The sequence below is a fragment of the Cebus imitator genome, unplaced genomic scaffold (genome assembly GCF_001604975.1).
Source record: "Cebus imitator isolate Cc_AM_T3 unplaced genomic scaffold, Cebus_imitator-1.0 Scaffold277, whole genome shotgun sequence".
Taxonomy (NCBI): domain Eukaryota; kingdom Metazoa; phylum Chordata; class Mammalia; order Primates; family Cebidae; genus Cebus; species Cebus imitator.
In genome coordinates this window covers 302,577-323,794 of record NW_016107592.1, presented here as the reverse complement: position 1 = coordinate 323,794, position 21,218 = coordinate 302,577, and the positions used below count along the sequence as shown (strand labels likewise).

The following is a 21,218-nucleotide window of genomic DNA, read 5'->3' as shown; positions in this document are numbered from 1 at the left end:
CTTTTCTTTGATGGGAGACTTTTTATTACAGTTTTTGTCTCATTAGTCATTATTTTTTATTTCTTTTTTTTTTCCTTAAACTTTTAAGTTCAGGGATACATGTGTAGGATGTGCAGGATTGCTACATAGGTAAATGTGTGCCATGGTGATTTGCTGCACAGATCATTCTATCATCTAAGTATTAAGCCTAGCATCTATTAGGTATTCTTGCTGATGCTCTTTATCCCCTCACCCCACACTGCCACCACTGACAGGTTGCAGTGTGTCTTGTTCCTCCTCCATGTGTCCATGTGTTCTCATCATTCAGCTTTTACTTATAAGTAGGAACATGCAGTGTTTAGTTTTCTGTGGTTTTCTCTCTCTCTCTCTCTCTTTTTTTTTTTTTGGCTCTGTCACCAGGCTGGAGTGCAGTGGCATGATCTCAGCTCACTGCAACCTCTGCCTCCCAGGTTCAAGCGATTCTCCTGCCTCAGCCTCGCAAGTAGCTAGGACTACAGGCACATGCCACCACACCCAGCTAATTTTTGTATTTTTAGTAGAGATGGGATTTAACCATGTTGGCCAGGATGGTCTTGATCTCTTGACCTTGTGATCTGCCCACCTCAGCCTCCCAGAATACTAGGATTACAGGCATTAGCCACTGCACCCAGCTGATTTTCTATTTCTTTTCTTTTTTTTTTTTTTAAAGATAGGGTTTCACCATGTTGGTCAGACTGGTCTTGAACTCCCGACCTCAGGTGATCCACCTGCCTTGGCCTCCAAAGTGCTTGGATTACAGGCGTGACTTGGTAAGTTGCATGTATCTAGGGATTTATCCATTTCTTCTAGGTTTTCCAATTTGTTGCTGTATTGTTTTTCAAAATAGTCTACAATGATTCTTTGTATTCCTTTGTTATTATGCTTCCTTTCTCATTTCTGTTTTTATTTATTTTAGTCTTTTTTCTCTTTATTTCTTAGTCTAGCTAAAGGTTTGTCAATTTTGTTTTTCATTCAAAAAATACAGTTTTTTGTTTCATTGATCTTCTCTATTTTTTTAGCCTCAATTTCATTATTTTCTGCTGTGATTTTTATTATGTCTTTCCTTATACTGATTTAGGATTTGGTTTGTTCTTGCTTTTCTAGTTCCTTGAGGTACAACATTAGATTGTTTATTTGAAGTCTTTTTATTTTATTTTATTTTTTGATGTATTTGTTGTTATAAACTTCCCTCTTACCACTACTTTTGCTGTATCCCTTAGATTTTGGAACGTTGTGTTTCCATTTTTATTTGTTTCAAAAAATTTTATTTTTTTCTTCTTATTTCTTCATTGACCTATTAGTCAATCAAGAGCATGCTGTTTAATTTCTATGTGTTTGTGTAGTTTCTGTGGTTTGCTTGCTATTGATTTCTAGTTATATTCCATTGTGGTCAGAAAAGATACTTGATGTGGTTTTTAGTTTTTGGATTTGTTCAGACTTGTTTTGTGGCCTAAGATATGATCTATTCTGGAGAAAGCTCCATGTGCTGATGAAAAAAATCTCCATCATTTGGGTAAAATGTTTTGTAAATGTCAGGTGTATTAGGTCTAGTGTGTAGTTTAACTCTGATGATTCTTTGTTGATTTTCTGTCTGGATAATCTGTCCATTACTAAGAATGGGGTGTTAAAGTCCCCTACTATTATCATACGGCAGTCTATCTCTCCCTTTTAGATCTATTAATGTTTGCTTTGTATCCTTGGAAGCTCTAGTTATGGATGCATAAATATTTATAATTGTTACATCCTTTGCTGAATTAATTCCTTTATCATTATATAATGGCTTCCTTTGTCTCTATTTACAGTCTTTAATTTGTAGTCTATTTTATCCAACATAAATATAACCACTGCTACTCTTTTCTGATTTCCAGTTACACAGAATGACTTTTACCACCTCTTCACTTTCAGTTTGTATGTATCTTTATAGGTGAAATGGGTTTCTTGTAGGCAACATATATTCGGGCCTTATTTCTTTATCCATTCAGCCACTGTATGCCTTTTAATTGGAGCACTAAGTTCACTTACATTCAATGTTATTGTTCATAAGAAAGACTTAACTTTAAGAAAAGACTTAACTACTGCCATTTTGTTGCTTGTTTTTTGGTTTTGTAACTCCCCTTTTCCTTTCTTTGTTCTTACTGTCCTCCTTTATGGTTTAGTGATTTTTCTCTGGTAGTATGTTTTAATTCATTGTGTATTTTTTTTCTTGATAGCATTACCCTTTATTTAAGAATAGGACTGCCCTTTATACAGAACTAGTGATGTTCACATGCTTTATTTTCAAAATCAAAATGCTCATGTACACACTTCAGAAGACCATGGGTTCACAATTCATTATAACAATGGTGTTTTTTGACATATAGTCCACAATAACCACATATCCCAGTTTGGGGTTTTTTTTTCTATATTTACACACTTTTGGGTAGCCAAGAGCTCCCCAGCCAGTTATACAATATTACCAACTCCCTACTTCCCTCTTAGGTTGCTCTGTTATCAAACCAGTGGCAAAGTTTACATTCACCTCTTTCTGACAACCCGTAAACTGAATTTTCCTGGAGTCTTTATTATCATCAATCTGGCTGGCATGCATGACCTTCTCTCCAGTTGGCAAGGCCCATACTCCAAAACACCTGGCACCAGAGGCCACACTCAACACCACTATGCTACTCCAACCCAGCAGCTGGTAAATCATTGCTGCTGCCATCTTCCATTGCTTTATATTTTTAGTGAATCTATTACAGGTTTTGCATATGTTAGTTACCATGAGGCTTAAAAAAATCTTATAAATATAACAAGTTATTTTAAAGAGATGACAACTTATATAAAAAATAAAAGGATAGACATAAAGGAAAAATAAAAAACAACTCTACACTTTAACTCCATCCCTTCCACATTTTGACTTTTAATTGTCTCAATTTACATAGTTTTACATTACTTATCTCTTAAGTAATAACAGCTTGCTGTTACGATTATTCTTTTTGATAGATTTGTCTTTGGGGCTTCATACTAGAGTTATGTGTGAATTGTATGCCACAATTATAGTATTTAATTATTCTAGGTTTGTCTGTGTACTTAATTTTACCCAGGGGTTTCGTAGCTTCAAATGTTTTCTTTTTGCATATTAGTATTTCTTGTTTTGGATTGAAGAACTCTTTTAGCATTTCTTGTAAGATGGCTCTAGTGGTGATGAATTCTCTCAGCTTTTGTTCTGGGAAAGACTTTATCTCTTCTTCACAGTTGAAAGATAACTTTGCTGGATGCAGTATTCTTGGATGAAAATTTTGGGGTTTTTTTTTCCCCTTTCGGCACTTTGAAAATGTCATTCCATCTTAGCTGTATGGTTTTCACTGAGAAGTCTGTTGCCAGACAAACTAGAGTTCCTTTATATGTTATTTGCTTCTTTTCTCTTGCTGGTTTTAGGATCCTCTCTTTGTTCTTGGCCTTTGAGAGTTTGATTATTACATGCTTTGGGTAGCGTTCTTTGTATCAGATCTGTTTGTTGTTCTCTGACCTTCCTGTACCTCAACATTTATTCTTTCTCATGTTTTGGAAAGTTTTCTATTATTATTTCTTTGAATAAGCTTTCTACCCCTTGCTCTTGCTCAACTCTCTCAAACACCAATAATTTTTAGATTTGGTCTTTTGAGGTAACCTTCTGTATCTCTTTTTTTTTTTTTTTTTTGAGACAGAGTTTCGCTCTTGTTACCCAGGCTGAAGTGCAATGGCGCAATCTCGGCTCACCGCAACCTCCGCCTCCTGGGTTCAGGCAATTCTCCTGCCTCAGCCTCCTGAGTAGCTAGGATTACAGGCACACGCCACCATGCCCAGCTAATTTTTTGTATTTTTAGTAGAGACGGGGTTTCACCATGTTGATCAGGATGGTCTCGATCTCTTGACCTCGTGATCCACCCTCCTCAGCCTCCCAAAGTGCTGGGATTACAGGCGTGAGCCACTACGCCTGGCCCCAACCTTCTGTATCTTGTAGGTGGTCTTCATTTCTTTTCATTCTTTTTTCTCTTCTGATTGCAAATGTCTGCATAGCCCATCTTCAAGCTCACTGATTCTTCCCCTGCTAGATCCATTCTGCTCTTGAGGGCCTCTAATGAAATTTTTAATATAGCAAGTGTATTTCTCACTTCCAAAACTTCTATTGTTTTAATTACTTCAATATTTTTTTAATTTCTCTAATAAATTTCTTAATTGCTTTTCTGTGTTATCTTGGGGATCACTGAGTTTCCTTAAACCTGCTATTTTGGAGGACTTTTTTCTATTTTTGCGTTTCTGTTTTTTTATTTTTGAGACAGGGTCTCACTCTGTCACCCAGGCTGGAGTGCAGTTGTGCCATCATAGTTCACTGCAGCCTTGAACTCCTGGGCTTAAGTGATCCTCCCACCCCAGCCTTCTGAGTAGCTGGAACTACAGATGTGTACCACTATACCCAGCTATTTTTTTTTTCATTTTTTATTTGTAGACGTGGAATCTTGCTATGTTGATTCCAGGCTGGTCTCAAATTGCTGGCCTCAAGTGAACCTCCTGTTTCAGCCTATCAATGTGCTGGGATTATAGGCATGAGCCACCAAACCCAGCCAAAATTGTTATTTTGAACTATTGGTCCTAGAGGTCACATACTGTGTCATCTCATTAAAGTCAGTTTCTGGTCCCTTGCTTTGTCCATTTGAGGAAGTTGTGGTTCCCTGTTTGCTGTTGTTTCTTGTGATGCATATTCATGTCTTTGCATTAAAGGATAATTTATTCCAGTCTTCTTGTCTGACTTGTTTTGGATTTTATTGGATATATTTGCTTAAAGATTCTTCACTGCTAGGTTGCTGCCTCCTTTTCAGCTCTACATGGTGCCTTAAGATCAGGTCCACCTCAGCTCTAGTAAGTGGAAGTTATCCTGGGATATCCCAGCAATGTGGGAAGGCTGGCTAGGGATTTGTGCCCAAAGTATCTGCAAAACGTAACTCCTATATCATGTTGCTGCTGAACAGACACTAATTTAGTGTCTCCTTTGGCTGAGTTACAGAGCAGAGTTTCCAGTTCTGAGGATGGTAGTCCTGCCTCCCCACTTTACCTTTACCTGTCCTCAGGGATATTTCTCCCTTAAGGAACTTTCAATGTTTCTGTGGACTAAGACAGGGACAAGTCTCCTGCCAAGGAACCCAAGATGGTGGGGAAGCTGATTGTCCACCTTGATCTCACTGTTTCCAGTGTATAAACTGTGATTTGGGAGAAAATTTTTTGAATGCTTGGTGCTGGACAGAATGGGGGGAGGGGCATCCTGAACGTATAAGTCCTATTCTCTTACCATCTGCTTAGAGCTTTTTCATTTATATGTGGCCCTCAAAACTGTCTCATCCTCCTATTTCAGTTCTGGGATATTGTTAGTGGTAATTTTGGTGTTTTGTATTTGGTTTTGGTCTTCTTTTTCTGGAGAAAGAGGGGAGCCAGCTTGCTTCTATGCTGCCATTTTAGAACAAGAAGTCTCACATTTAATATGATTATTGATATGATTGGATTTAAGTCTATCAACTGCTGGACTGGAAATTGGAAGTCTGTTGCACTTCTTGGATCTGTGAGTATATAGTTTTCATAAATTTTGGAAACTTTTGGCTAGTAGTTCTTCAAATATGTTTTGTCTCCACTCCTCTCCTTTGGAGATTCCACATATTAGGCCACTTATAGTTGCTCTTTAGCTCACTGATGCAGTTTTCATTAAAAAATTTTTTTCTGTATGTTTCATTTTGGATAATTTCTATTGAGGTGACTAATCTTTTCTTTGGTAATGTCTAATTTGCCATTAATCCAATCTAATGTACTTTTATTCCAGACATTATAGTCTTTATTTGTAGAAGTACAATTTTTGTCTTTTTTACATCTTCCCTTTTTAATGTGTACTTAACTTTTTTGATATTTGAAATATAGTTAGAGTAATTGTTTTTTGTTTTTGTTTTTGTTTGATACAGAGTCTTACTCTGTTTCCCAGGCTGGAGTGCAGTGGCATGATCTCGGCTCACCGCAACCTCTGCCTCCCGGGTTCAAGTGATTCTCTTGCCTCATCCTCCTGAGTAGTTGGGATTACAGGTCCCTGCCACCAAGCCTGGCTAATTTTTTTGTATGTTTTAGTAGAGATGGGGTTTTACCATGTTGATCAGGCTGGTCTCGGACTCCTGATCTCAGGTAATCTACCACCTTGGCCTCCCAAAATGCTAGGATTACAGGCATGAGCCACCATACCCAGCCATAGTAATTGTTTCCATGTCTTTGTTTGCTAATTCTAACATCTGTGACAGTTCTGGTCTATTTTTGATTTGTTGATTTTTCTCTTCATTATGGGTTATATTTTTCTAAACATGATCAACCCTCTAGAAACTATCCTTTATGGGAAATACGAGGGTAGAGGCACATAAACAACATCACAGCCATCAGCAAAATGCAGAATGTGGGAAATGCCTTATAACAAACAACCTATTTCTTCAACATATAAAGTACAAGAAAAAGGTGTAAGGCCTTTTAACTTAATGCAGTGTGAGGACCTTGTTTGGATCATGACTAGAAGAAATAAACTATATAAAAGATTTATGAGAAAATTGGGAAATTTTGAACACTGTCTAGATGTTAATAAATTATTAATTTAAAAGACAATTTAGTGACTTTGTAGTTGTTTTTAAAAATAGACCTTTTCATTGAGAGATGCACAGTGAAATATTTATGGATGCAATAATATGCTCCATGTGATTTGCTTCAAAATAATCCAAGGAAGAAAAGAGAAGGTGAGGGTACAGACGGAACAAATTGGCCATGGGATAATTGTTGAAGCCAAGTAATGGGTGCAGAGGAGTCCATTATATTATTCTGTCTTTGTTTTCAATATTTGATATTTTTACAATAAAAAAATTTAAGATGTGTTCTTGTCTAATAAGACTTGCCCTACTCTCTTCCTACACCTTATAGAATTAATTGTGTTCATGACTGTTCCCCTCCGGTGATATAACTTAAACATTTATTTCCGATTCTTTCTCCCTTACTTGGCCATATGCTCCTTGAGAACAAAGATTGTATCTTCTTTATTTTACATCATTTGTATTCCCACCACCAAGTATAGTCTGGGTACTCAATACATTGTGGTGAATTGGCAACTCTGTAGCCCCAATTCACCATGCTTCTCATGACAGAGAGACTAACTCAATTGTATTGAATCAAATTTCCAGTCAGGTATTGTGTGCTTTATACATTCAAGTTATGTAAGGTGTATAAATGCATGGGAAAGGTGCCAAAGAAGCCCTAATGTAAAAACACTGGCAATAAAACTGTCAAGACAAACCAAGCATCCAGGTTGGCAGGCTCAGCAGTTTTGACATTGTTTTATGGTACACTGTGTACTTCCCCTTCTTACCGATATGCATTGCACTGTGACCTTTGCAGAGTCCTGTCCTACCCTACCTTTTTCACAGAAGTGCTCTCAGTCTCAAATAAGATACCATATGCCTGTGAAAGGCTTTTGAAATGGAAAAGCAGTATAAAGTTGAAAGTATAACGGTCTCTTTCTCTGTAAGGCATCAAGGCATCTCACAAAGCACATTTTAGCTACTGGAAGGATTGACCTTGGGTGAAATTCCAGTATGTAAAGCTTGTTCGAGGTTATCTTATATAATTTTTTTTCCTTGTGCTACACACACACACACACACACACACACACACATATGTGCATATACGTTTAATGTATATATATATATACATACACATACATATGGCACCTAGTATATGCCTGGTACTATGCTAGGTGCTAGGTAGACAGTGAGAACAACCCAGGTGCCCAGGACCTGTCCTCACCGCCCACCTAATCCTTTTAAGTCTTTACATACCTCCCATCCCCCACTCCCATGCTTCTTACTCATCAATTTCAATCTCCCAATTGATTTATTTAGTACGTTATGTATATGGTTATTTATAGACTTATCTTTTTATCAAGATTTTTACGAAGATACTCAACTGGAGGTTCCTAATTCTGGGGAAATTTCCATGATATAAATATAATCTTGGAGAGGGCATGATTATGGGCTTGTCACCTTTGAGTTCTTGTGGCAGCTAAAAGGAGGACAATTTTGGAAGGCTCTTCCAGGCTGTGTCCTTCCAGCTATTAATGAGGTTCTGTTTCAGAGCAGACCATATTACACGCTGTTATTAATAAATCTGGCAAGTGGTTATAAGGGTGTGTGTATCGGAATAATCCGTTAAGCTGTACATTGGTTTTATATAGCTGTCTATATTTGTGTTTTATTTAACAATAACAGTTAAAAATAAATGGCACTTCTTTTATTTTTCACACAACTTCTTCGGCTGAGTGAAATGTGGCGCAGGTACAGGCCTCTGGGAAGAGAGGAGTGTCTGGTCAGCAGCGCGCTGCCCTCAAGGGGCCTCCTTGAAGGCCCTTTGAAGAGAGCAATGCAACTAATGAAGATAACAATTAACAACGATGACAGTACTGACGATGACAATAACTAATAAATCCAAACAAGAGGCTTGCATCCATCAAATAGCAGCGACCACCACGAATCGCGTCCCCCACGGGGCCGCCACAAGGGAGACTGCACTGGCCGGGCCACCGCGGCTCTCGCGGCGCCCCTGGAGGTCCCCTTCCTGCCTTGTCCAGAGGGGCGGGGCGGAGGCTGGGGCGGGGCCGGACGAAGGGCGGGGCCTGAAGTGCGGGCGGGGCTCCAGGCCGGCAGCAGAGGGTGGGGCCGAGGAGGAGGAGGAGGAGGAGGAGAAGGAGGTGGGGGCCAGCGGGTGGCTGGGCGGGGCGCTTTCGGGCCTCCGCTCTTCACGCGGAGCGTTCGTAGTCCGAGAGTCCGCGCCGCGGGGAGCTCTGGAGGTGAGCGCTGCCCACGAGCCGAAGCAGCCGTCTGAGGAGGAGCTGCGGGCACCGAGGTAGGCGTGGGGACACTGGCCGCGCGGCCTGAAGCCTTTAGCTCCCTCGTCCCGGCCAGAGGTGGTGGCGAGGCTGGGGGGCGGCGCGCGGGGGCCGGGGCGGCGCGCGGGGGCCGGGGCGGCGCGCGGGGGCCGGGGCGGGCGGGGCGGGGACCTGGGGGCGGGGACCGGCCAGGCCGGAGTGGCCAGAGGGAGCTGACTGGGCTGTGGAAGTCGGAATTCCAGGCAGTGCTGTGCCTCACCGCGACCGGCGGGTCCCGGGACACTGCAGCCCGGGAGGTGTGGAAACCGCCTGCCCCCTGGGCGCCCGCGGAGGAGGGTAGGCGGGGGCGGCCTGGGCCCTCCCACTTTTCAGGGCTCCTGGGCCAGTTCGCCCGCACAGCCCTCGGTAACTTGTTAACAGGAAAGCCTGGCAGAGAAACAAATGCCAGCGTTTTGGAAGAACTGAGAGTCACGTCGTTAGGCGCTGAGGCTTTCTTTCCTTCCCCGCCCCCTGCCCAACCTCGGCCCGACTTTGCCAAAGAAGGATGTGTCAGCCAGCTGCGGGCCGCGGGCGGGATCCCCGGCCCTCCTGGAGCGGGGGTACCTGAAACAAAGGTAAACGGAGGCCGGGCGGCCCCTGGCCCTGCACTGCGGCCGCGCTGGAGCGGCTCGGTGGGTCTCTCCCGCGCGGATCCGGCCGCCGCCGCGGAGGGGCGTTCTCCTAGGGGACCTCTCGATGGAAACCAGCTGGCCGGGCTTGGAGTTGATATTGCATCCGAACTCAGTTGTGCTCACGTTATTTGCAGTCCTCCCACTCTGGTAAAGCTTAAGGAAATTTTATCCAGTCTTAGTGGTCAGCAAATGTAGGGGAAGACAAATTGCTGTTTGTAAATTATAAGGTATTTTCTAATTAGGAAATAGTCTGAAAACGTTAAATTCTTAACACGTCAGCAAAAAAAGTAATGCCTCCCAACATCTGAGGAAGTGTTCCTCCTCAAATCTTCATTTATGTACAAAACATCCCCCACACCTTTGGTGCCAGGCATTTTTCTTTGTTCTTCCTTAGTCTCAGGCCTTAGTTTCTTGTAAACAGAAAACCCAGTGCCTAGACCCTAAGAATTGCCATACTAGGTCAGAGCATGGGCGTCCAGTTCAGTAGGCAGCGGGCTTGTGTTGTAGTAAAACACTTTTGTTTTTTTTTCTTGGTGATATTACTAAAAATTATCTCAATTTCTTTCAATAGTATCCATGAAAGCCTTTTTAAAAATCTAAACCACTGTTAATTTACACAATTTATTTACATTTATTACATCCACTTGGCTTTTTAATCACCTCTGGCAGAAGAACTTAACAGCATGAGATGCTTGTGGGAAAAAAAAAAAACAGATCTTTTGTACAATCTAGAAGCTCAGAAATCTAGGAGATTTCTAGGAGAATGGGGAAACAGATCAAAAAGGTTTTAAAAAAACAAAGCTTTGGGAAAGTGTTACTGGGCCAATCTGGCTGTTGAGTTCAAAAATAGCTTTATCCACGGACAACCTGAACATTGAGCAGTTAAAGATTTATTTGTACTTCTAAGTATTTGCATATTTTAAAATGTAGCTTAACATTCTGGAGAGTGAAGGGCCTATCTGACTTTATCTTGGGCTGAATTAATTTGGCCTTAATGTTCAGCTGAAACCAGCTACTCTGAAAGAATGGAAGTTTTGTTTCAGTGAGAAAGGAAAAAAGGAGATGAATAATTTTGGAATATGGGGTACTTGAAGGGGGGCACCTGTTCAAATCATAACTTTGCTTTTAAACTCTTCAGAGACTCCTCATTGCCCATGACGAACATAGTCCCCACTGATCTGGCCTCTCTTACCTTTCAGCACACAGCTGAAGCTTTACCTCTGCCCTGAAGCTTTGCTTGACACCCGTTACCACCCAAAAAGAAAACAGATATTTAAAAATCACCACCCTCCGGAGTGCAGTTGACAGCTCTTTTGAGTATTACCATCTTCTGAGTCAGTGTTTCTCATTTGTGGTTCTGTTGGCATTTTAGGCCAGGTAATTTCTAGTTGCGGAGGGCTATTCTGTGCAACATAGCAGCATTTAGCAGCATTTCTAACCTCTACTGAGGAATAGATACCAGAAACGCTCCACACACACACAGTTGTGAAAATTAGAAATGCTTCCAGACATCACAGATGTCCCCATGGGGACCAAAATCACCCTTAGTTTAGAACCACCGTTGTGAACAGACTGCTGCCTTAACAACAGTGAGGCAGCATTGTCCTCATTTGTTTACCTTTTTACTAAGCTTGAGGGCGGGAACAGTTACTCATTTATTTAACAGATTTCTGAAGGCCTGTTTTGCCAACTGGACACTAGGTTAGATATGGAAGTAAACTGGTAAAAACAACTCTGCATGCCTGGACCTTATAGTCCAAAGAGGGTGACAGATGTCTACATATATAAATACACAATTATTTCATGACAGTTGTGTTAATTTCTGGGAGAAGTGCAGGCAGCCCTGAGTGCATAAAATAGATGTCCTGATGTAGTTTGGAAACTGGGGAAAGTTTCCATGGGGAAGTGAACTTTGAGGTGGACACTGAAAGATAGACAAGAGTTGCTAGGTGAAGCTTACGAGAGCAATATTCCAGGCAGAAGGAACAAGACTGCTTTGGGGAACCCAGAAGCCAGAAGGCAGAAACATGGAGAGTGATGACACAAAATGAAGCTGGGAAATAGGCAAAGGCTATCCACTGGCAGTGGTTCTCAGTCCAACCTGCTCGTCAGAACCACCAGAAGAATTTAAAACAAGACCCATACCTGGGCCCTCCTCCACGTCTATTAAATCACAGCAATTTTGGTGGGTTCTCCTCCCTCCCCCAGCCACCATTTTTCCTGTCTTCCAAAGAAATAACCCACTGATACTTGTTTTGTATATCATTGTAGACAATTTTTGTAGGCATTCAAGGAAATGCATATCTTTCCTCTTGTTGTTTTACACAAATGGTAAATGGTAGCATACTGTACACTCTTTTCTTAACAGTGTCTTTGGAATCTTTCCATTTCAGCATATAGTTTCCTTATTTTTTAAAAAAATAACTGCAGTATTTGACGATATGGATATATCACAGATTATTTAACCATTCCCCTACTGACAGACATTTAGATTGTTTCCAATAATTTACCATAAACAGTACCATGAATATGCCATTTCACATGTGTATAAATATACTTGTGGGATAAATTCCTAGAAATGGAATTGTTGGGTCAAATACACACATATATTTATATATACATATGTTTATGTAATGTGTGTATATGTGTACATATTTGTAATTATTTGTGATTGTGAAAGATCTTTCTGGTCATATTAGAATGGTTTGGAAGGAAATGAGTCAATGTGGGGACAACCGCCCCTAATTAAGGTTACTGTGCATAACATAGGGAGAGAAAAGGTGGTAGCTGGGACCAGAATGGTCATATTGGAGGTGGAGAGAGGTACATATATTCATGAGATATATTTAGGAAGCGTAATTGATAGGATTTGGTGATTGATGTGGTACAAGAGTTGAGAGGGAGAAATAAATTCCTAAGATGACTCCCAGGGCTCTAGCTTGCCCAACCAGTGAATGGAGGTGGTGTTACCTGAAATAACATTTAAGGATAGTTTTGAGATGAGTTTAAAATCAGTTTACATTGGAACTGCTGAGATTTTCAAGTGGAGCAGTCACAAAACCATTTGACAAATCGAATTCAGAGCCCAGAGGAAAGGGCTAAACTGGAGGTACAAATTTTTAGGTGTAAATTAAAGGCCATGGATGAAATTAATCTAGGGTAGTGGTTGCAAAGCAATAGCCCACAGCTGAATCTGGCTCACAAATGTGTTTTGTTTTGCCCATATTGTGGTTTTGTTATTGTCTAATTTTGAATTCGTTGCCAATATTTTTAAATCTGAAGATTTCTTATGAAAATCCAGATTTGGAGTTTCTCTTTAAAAATGAGAAGATGTAGCACTACTGAGTTGGTTTTCTGATATGGCAGCAATAATTGGAGCTAAGTCACAGATGATCCCAACTTTTCTAGTTCATTACAGAGCCCACCACTCCCTAAAACTTATGCCTGGGTCACTTTGCTCATACATTTCTCTGACTATAGGCTTTCGAGCATATGATCGCTGGCCTGGGAAGAGAGCATAGAACAGTGTTCTCATCTTGGTTGCACATTGGAACCACTGAATGATTAAAAAATACTAATGCTGTGGTCACCTAAGAAATGTCTTTTTCTGTTTACTTAATCTGATTTGCAGCCTTGGATGTTTTAAAGCCACTGAAGTGATTCCATTCAGCAGTTGAAGTTGAGAACCACTGATAGAGATTAAGAAAAGAGGGCTCAGGCCCACCATTTTGAAGTTTAGTAGAGGAGGGTAGCCCCGGAAGAGGATGAGAAGTTGCCACAGAGGTACAGTAGAATGACACCTTGCCCAGAGTTAAAGTGTGCAAACTTAATTGAATACACTCTACCATGTTTTTTATTAAATGAGAGAGAATAAAGTTTTATTTACTTGTATACAGGTGTGCAGTGTTTAATGGGCCATTTAAATGATTTTCAAGTGTAATTTAAGCAATGTTTGGTTTTTGTCTTAGGTGTTTCCATCACAATCTAATTCTAGTTTAAGATGTGTCATAAGGCCTGGCGCAGTGGCTCACGCTTGTAATCCCAGCACTTTGGGAGGCTGAGGCAGGCAGATCATGAGGTCAGGAGTTTGAAACCAGCCTGGCCAGCACTGTGAAACCCCGTGTCTACTAAAAATGCAAAAATTAGCTGGGTGTGGTAGCAGGTGCCTGTCATCTCAGATACTCAGGAGGCTGAGGCAGGAGAATTGCTTGAACCTGGGAGACGGAGGTTGCAGTGAGCCGAGATCGCACCATTGCACTCCAGCCTGGGCGACTGACCTAGACTCCATCTAAAAAAAAAAAAAAAAGATGCATTGTAAAAAGCAAGAGAAGTATGTTTCAAAATATAGAAGTACCATCAAGTAAAGAAAGATGTGGACCAAAAATGATCTGTTGAATTTAGCAAGATTGGAGTCTTGGAACTCAGCAAGAACCATTTTAGATTGGAAGAGGCAGAAACCAAAATGAAGTGGGTAAAAAGTAAGGAAATGGGAGTGGTAAATGTTGGAAACTCTTTTGAGAAGTTTGCCCAAAAAGAGGAAGTGGTGAGGAAAGGATAGGCATCTTACATTCCTGCATGGTAGGTGTTAGTCTGTTGGTTACTCACTAACTTTTTAGGGATGTAGTCAGTGGTATCTGATTACCCCTCTCCCACATTCCTAAGTGGTCTCGTTTTGGAGACTTTCTGCTTTTTACTGAGAAGAAATTTTGCCAGAACTCTTGAGGCTTCTGAAGGAGCTGACTCAGATTTTGGTTATTAGGCATAAGTTTCTTTCTTAACTGGAAAGCAATAGAGTTCCTAAAGGCCAGCAGTGATCTGGGCTCCAGTGACCCTGACATCATCCACCCATTGAACTGATGAACAAAGACTATATTGTTGGTATGTTGAAAATGGAATACTTGGCTATGTTAGGGAATGTGTATCTAACTGTGAGATTCCCAGGAATAGTTTTTGCAGCTGTATTTTTTCCAATTAACTTGATATTATAGCTTGATTTTCCAATTCCATGCATGTAAAAACTTTCATACTTTGAAATATTTATCATTAATGGTACCTGAGGGAGATGAATTTAAATTGGAGATATAGGCCCTCACTGAGCTCAGAAAGAAGAAAGCAGAAAGCAGTGAGCAAACTGGTTTCCAAAAAAGTTGTGTGAAGGCTCTACATCAAAGATTTAGGGTTACAGTGACTATTTAGGATGGATTGTAATTCCAGAGGTCACACCAGTTTGTCTTTTATCCATATCTGCCACATTGGCAACTTTAACTTGGTAGAGAGGCTTTAAAGATCAGTTTTGTGCTTCATATGTCTAAGAGTTGTGGTCTTCCAACAGAACAGAAAACACACGGGGTGGAAAAGGCCAAGAATTATTGGTGAAGAATGGTTTTGATTAATTGAAGACATAAACCCGATTGCTATATTCTTTTGAAAACAGGAATATCATCTTATGAGGGACCAGACTTCATAGCTGTCATTGGTTTATCAATTAGGTGGATGATGGTTAACTTCTGTATGAAGGATGACTTTGTGACATGAAAACAGACCTTGGTCCAAGATGGTTTGTAATGGGAGTTCATTATAAGAAAATATTTTATTTAGAAAGTTGTATATGCTTGGACAGCTGTAGGAATTCCATCATCACAAATATGGTTAGGTACTACTATGCCTGGATGGCAGTAGATAGAGGCAAAATCTGTTACCAAAGTGATCTAGAGCTCCTTTGGTTTGTGGAGGAAACAGGATGGCTGAGTGGGGAGAGGACTTGGAGTCAGTTCCTGAGTGTAAAGCCTGGATTTGTCAAGGGTGAAATCTGTGATTTTTTTTTAATTGAGGTAAAATTAACCATTTTAAAGTGTACAGATCAGTTAGTTCAATATATACTTTCACAGTGCTGTGCAACCATCACCCCTATCTAATTGTGGAACATTTTCATCACCCCAAAGGAAACCCTGCACCCATTAAGCAGTCACTCACCATTCACCTTTACCCCTTCCACCTGGCGCCCACCAGTTTGCTTTCTGTATGTATGGATTTGCCTATTCTGAACATTTCATATAAATGGAATCATACAATATGTAACTTTTTGTGTCTGACTTTCATTCAGCACAATGTGTACAAAGTTCACTCAGGTTGTAGCATGTATCAGTACTTCATTCCTTTCTTTGATTGAATAATATTCCATTTTATGGATATGCTACGTTTTCTTTATCAGTTGACATTTAGATTGTTTATACCTTTTGGCTCTTATAAATAGTACTGCTAAGAGCATTTATTTATAAGATTTTTTTTAAATACCTGTTTTCAATTCTTTTGTGCATGTATCTAGAATTACTGCTGGATTATGCAGTAATTCTATGTTTAAAAAGTTTTTGAGGAACTGCCAGACTGTTTTCCATAGATACTGCACCCTTTTAACATTTCTGTCAGCAATTTTTGAGAATTCTAGTTTCTCCACATCCTCACCAACATTTGTTGTTTTCTGGTTTTTTGGTTATAACCATCTTAGTGGGTGTGAAGAGTGGTGCCTCATTGTGGTTTTGATTTATATTTCCCTAATGACTACTCATGTTGAGCATCTTTTCATGTGTTGGCCATTTGTGTATCTTTGGAGAAATGTCTGCTCAAGTCTTTTATCCATTTTTTAATTGAATTGTCTTTTGGTTGTTGAGTTTAAGAGTTCTTTATATATTCTGGATACAAATCAGGTTTATGATTTGCAAATATTTTCTCTCTTACTGTGTGCTGTTTTTTCACTTTTTTGTTAGTGTTTTTTGCACAGAAGTTTTTAATTCTTGTGAAGTTGAATTTGTTTTTTTCTTTGATTGTGTATGCTTTTGGCATTATATCTGAGAATCTATCACCAAATCCAAGGCCCTGCCAGTTTACCCCTGTGTTTTCTTCTGGGAGTATATAGTTTTAATTCTTAACATTTAGCTGTTTGATGGATTTTGAGTTATTTATTGTATGTGAGGTAATGATTCAACTTCATTCTTTTGCATGTGAATATCCAGTTATCCCAGCATAATTTGTTGAAAGAGCTGTGTGATTTTATGCAAGTCTGAGACTCAAGTTTTCTCATTTGTGAAATGAAAGTGATAAAAATGCTTGCCTCACAAAGTTGTTGTAAGATTAAACAAGAAAGGGTATATGTGTTACCACTTTGAAAAGTACATATCATTAAACAAATACTGGTGATTATTATTGGCATGCCACATATAGCTTGCATTTGGTCAAGGCCCCATAGATTGAAGCCCTTCAGGGACCATCAGATGTCTTCCCTGTTAGTGCACAGTGGATCACGACGTGACTGGAGGACTGAGATCCATGTTATACACCTGAGTCCAAAGTCACAGGGCCTCAGATGCAAGAGGTTGGAGAGATTGCAGCTATCCAGAATTGAAAGTATACTTTCTTGTAGGGTATGTGCTTATTGAATTCTATTGCTGTTCCTCAGAAATTGAGGATTGTCTATCTCAGGTATTGAAAGATCCTGAAGAGTTTTCAGGCATAGTAGGAAATTAAAAGGCAGTCTCTTCTTATTGGACCAAGAATCCTCATGTTTCACTCAATCACCTTTCAAACTTCTAAAACTAAGACTGTTTCAATGGTTAGTTACCTCACTTAGTTCAATCAACAAATATTTATTAATTATATGCCAGACACTGTTCTAGATACCGGAGATATAGTGCCTTTTAATACAAGACCAAACTGTCTTGACTTTGCATTCCCCTCTTAATTTGTTTTCTACAGTTATCTAACTCACTGACTGCAGTTCCTTTTCCACCAGTCTCTCTTGAATCCACATTAATCAGGCCTCTTCTCGCACTGAAGCACTCTTGTCAAGTTCACCACTGACCTTCACGTTGCTAGCTCCAGTGAATCAGTTCTCAGTCTTCCTCTTACTTGACCTTTCAGCAGAACTTTACACAGTTGATTATTTCTCTTTCATTGAAATGCTTCCTTCAGTTAGCTTTGCTGTATTCTCTGCATTTCCTTTCACCTTATTGGAGGTTTATTTAGTCTTCTTGCTAGTTCCTCATCATCTTCCTGACCCCTACAAGTTGGAGCACTGCAAGTGTCATTAATACTATGTTCTTCCTTATTTACTCTATGTCCTTGGCATTTCACTGAGTCTCATAACTCTAAATACCATCTAAACACCAACAACTACATGCTGACTACCAAATGTATGTCTCCAAGTTAGGAAATAACTTGCAGTAACGTCTTTTCCTTGCTTGTGTCCTTCTTTAACTGCCTGTTCCCGATACAGCAGCCAGAGGAATCTTGTTAAAAGTAAGTTATCCACTCAGAGGCTTTTACACTTACCTGTAAGGCCCTCACATAATCTAAACATCTCTTTGTCTCTCCGACCTCATCTCTTATTACTCTTCCCTATGCTTGCTTTGTCGCAGTCAGAAAGGGGACTTTTTTTCTTCTTCCAACAAGCCAGGCATGTTCCTTCCACAGGACTTCTGCTTTCCCCTAATAAAGCTTCCTCCCTCATTCCCTATCTCCCTTCCCTTTCAAACTCTGCTTCCCAACACTTTGGGGTAAAAGGGAGGGGTATTCAGCCACCCCAGCCCCTACGCTGAGCACTAAGGCTGTCCCCTTCCTCTTGTTTGTTTATTCATCTTTACACTTTCATTTGAACAGAGTTCCTCCAGTTGAAAAAGCAGCTTGAGCCAGGTGCTGTGGCTCACGCCTGTAATCCTAGCACTTTGGGAGGCCGAGGTGGGTGGATCACCTGAGGTCAGGAGTTCAAGACCAGCCTGGCCATCATGGTGAAACCCCATCTTAAAAAAAAAAGAAAAAGCAGCTTGAAAACTGCTTCTCTGTGAGATTAGAAATAAAAAGCAGAGATTAGTGGTTGTGAATGGAAATGTCATTAAGGACTTAGGAATCCTAGTAAGGGCCACTTATCCCTTCCATTTTGTGGATCATAGGCATATTTCCTATTTTACAGCCTTGGGGATTAGGCCCAGAATATTGCTGTTGTGAGTACTGATGTGCTGCTACCAATGCCCCGTGGTCCATCAAGCACTGTGGCTCAGGTGTTAGCATTTTGTCTTCTCTCAACATGGTACATCTTGGCAGTCTTGGTATTCGACTAGCAGAAGATTAAAACCCCTTTCCCACAGTGGGCCCTCCTCAATGAGTGAATGCTCACTGGGTGCTGGCAGCAGTATTGGGATCCAAGTATTAAAGGCAGTTGAGGGTTCTGTGTAATGAAGAGAGTATGTTGATTCTACTGAGAAATGCCCCATACCTTAAAAGAGCAAACAGGCCAGGCTAATGACAGTCTGTCTAGATAGCAAGTTCAGACTCTTCATCAGGGGCAGTGTTTCTCAGCCTTTGTCTGCAAACCTACAGGCCTTCATGTGGGCCCTCTGGTGGGTTCATGTTATTAAAATCTGGAATGGTGTGTGTTCTGATTTGTTCTTTTAGAAGAAAAGGTATTATTTCTAATGAATTTTTAGCCAAACAAATATTATATAAATACAGTCTCTTTGCTTTCCTTTTCCTAGATGAACTGATTTCCTAGATGATAAACAAGTAGATAAATTAATATAATTTCAGATAGTCGTAATAGAGCTATGAAGAAAATAAAACAGGGGCTTTTCCCCTAATGATGAACACTTGGATTGTTTCCCATTTTTCCTTATCTTAAACATTACTACAATGAACATCCTAGTATTTGTGCAACTGTGTGAATATTTATATTGAATAGATTCTGAAAGGTGGAATTGCTGAGTCATATAACTAAAATTTTAATAACTGCCAAATTGGCCCCCAAGATGTCTGTACTAATATTACATATCATATATGTAATCATAGATATATATATGTAATCATAGATATATATATGATTATCATAGATTACATATATTACATATATGATATATAATATAATTGAAAGCACTAATAATATTGAATACATTCTCTTTGTAAGAGTAATTAACATACTATAAGGCTAAAAATATTCATACCTTCATCAATTGGCGAATTTTTGCCTCTTTTAAAAGTTATACAAAATGTTATCTCCTTGTTTTAATTTTTATTTCCCTGGGATTGAATATCTTCTCCAAAGTTTTTGATCATTTGTATTTGTTTTTCTGTTTATTGGGTTGCATAGCAGAGACTGCTGGTTACCTCCTATCATTCATTTTTCTTTCATCTTTAGTAATAGGAACCCCAGCTTTCAGCCAGGCACATTGCTGCGCATCTAGAACACTTTACCTACTTGGAGCTAAGTATAACCATGTAAGTTTTAGCTAGTGATATATAAGCAGAAGGGTTAGGTGTGACTCTCTGAAGTCCCATTAAAGGAAGAAAGCACTCCCTTCTTCATCCTTTCATGTGTCATATGTTGGAACACAGATGTAAAGACTGGACTGAAGCACTAAGGGCCATCCTAGACCATCAGGACGGTCATGGTAGGTCAGTTAGCCAAAAAGGCCGGTCTCTTGAGCATTTGGCAGAGCTGCTGCCTGAGCTCTTACCTTCTTTTGCATGGAAGAGAAATTTAACTTGTATTTTGTTTAAGGACTCTTACATTGCATTTTTCTAGAATACATAATAGGTGCTTGCCTTTTCTTGTTTATTTATATTCTAGATACTCATTCTTTATTATAAAAGTGGCATATTTTCCTCCAGTGTGTTGGAATCCTCTCCCTTTATGGCATCTTTTGTTAAATAATAATTTTCTATTTTGATGGCAGAGTTACCTATCTTTGCTTTATATGTTACTTACTTTTTTAATATTGACTTCTTAATGGATGTCTTTTCTGCCCCAAAGATACACATAGAATCTTACTTTTTAATACTGTTTTTTAAATTTAGATCTTTAAGTTCATCTGGAATTTATTTTTGTGACTAGTGTGAGGGAAGAATCTTGTTAAGTTGGCCATTCATTTGAAATAATAATTTTAATAATAGGTAGCATGTCAAATTATCAGTTACTAAATTCTCATATGTACATAAGTTGATTTTTGGGCTCTGGTCCCATTGATCTTTGTTTCTATACCATTAATACATTTTAAATTCCAATAGTTTTATAATATTTTTTCTTGGTAAGGCAAGGTCCTCCTCCATTCTTTTTAAAAAATTAAATATATTTAAAATTAAATTGCTGTAGCAGAATATTTGTGAAACATATATGTAAGGTATAAAGCATAGCAATACAGTGAACACTTGTTACCCACCATTTCAGTGTAAGAAAAATTACCATTCCCTTCGTCCTCCCACTCCAAAGTTGTCTTGACTCTTCTGGCACATTTTCTCATTGATGTGAAATTTTTGAATTAGATTATGAATTGCTCTTGGAATCAATTTATATCATTTACATTAACAATAGTTCTGTGTTAATAAAATGTTTAAATATTTTTCCATGTAAAGACAACAGTTTGAATGATGTGATGCAAATATACAGTCATTAGAAGAAACTGGTCGACTGTGGTCATGATCCCTAATTGTTTATTGTCTACTTTGGTGGGTTTTTTTTTCTTCCCATTTATTTATTTTATTGCATTTTAGGTTTTGGGGTACATGTGAAGAACATGCAAAATTGTTGCATAGGAACACACATGGCAGTGTGATTTGCTGCCTTCCTCCCCATCACCTAC

At 39.5% G+C, this 21,218-nt stretch overlaps 1 protein-coding gene across 3 annotated transcripts in view; it reads left to right on the top strand.

Annotated features, from left to right (window-relative positions):
• Positions 1-8,767: 8,767 nt before the first annotated feature.
• Positions 8,768-21,218, top strand: part of PPP2R3A (protein phosphatase 2 regulatory subunit B''alpha) — a 180,597-nt gene continuing 168,146 nt past the window's right edge. For 2 of the 3 annotated variants that reach the window (XM_017501022.2, XM_017501019.2), the window contains exon 1: positions 8,779-8,943. The gene's annotated coding sequence lies outside the window, so the exon portion shown is untranslated. Of the gene's footprint in view, positions 8,944-21,218 lie in introns of all 3 variants that reach the window. The other variant, XM_017501023.2, reaches the window with a different exon arrangement.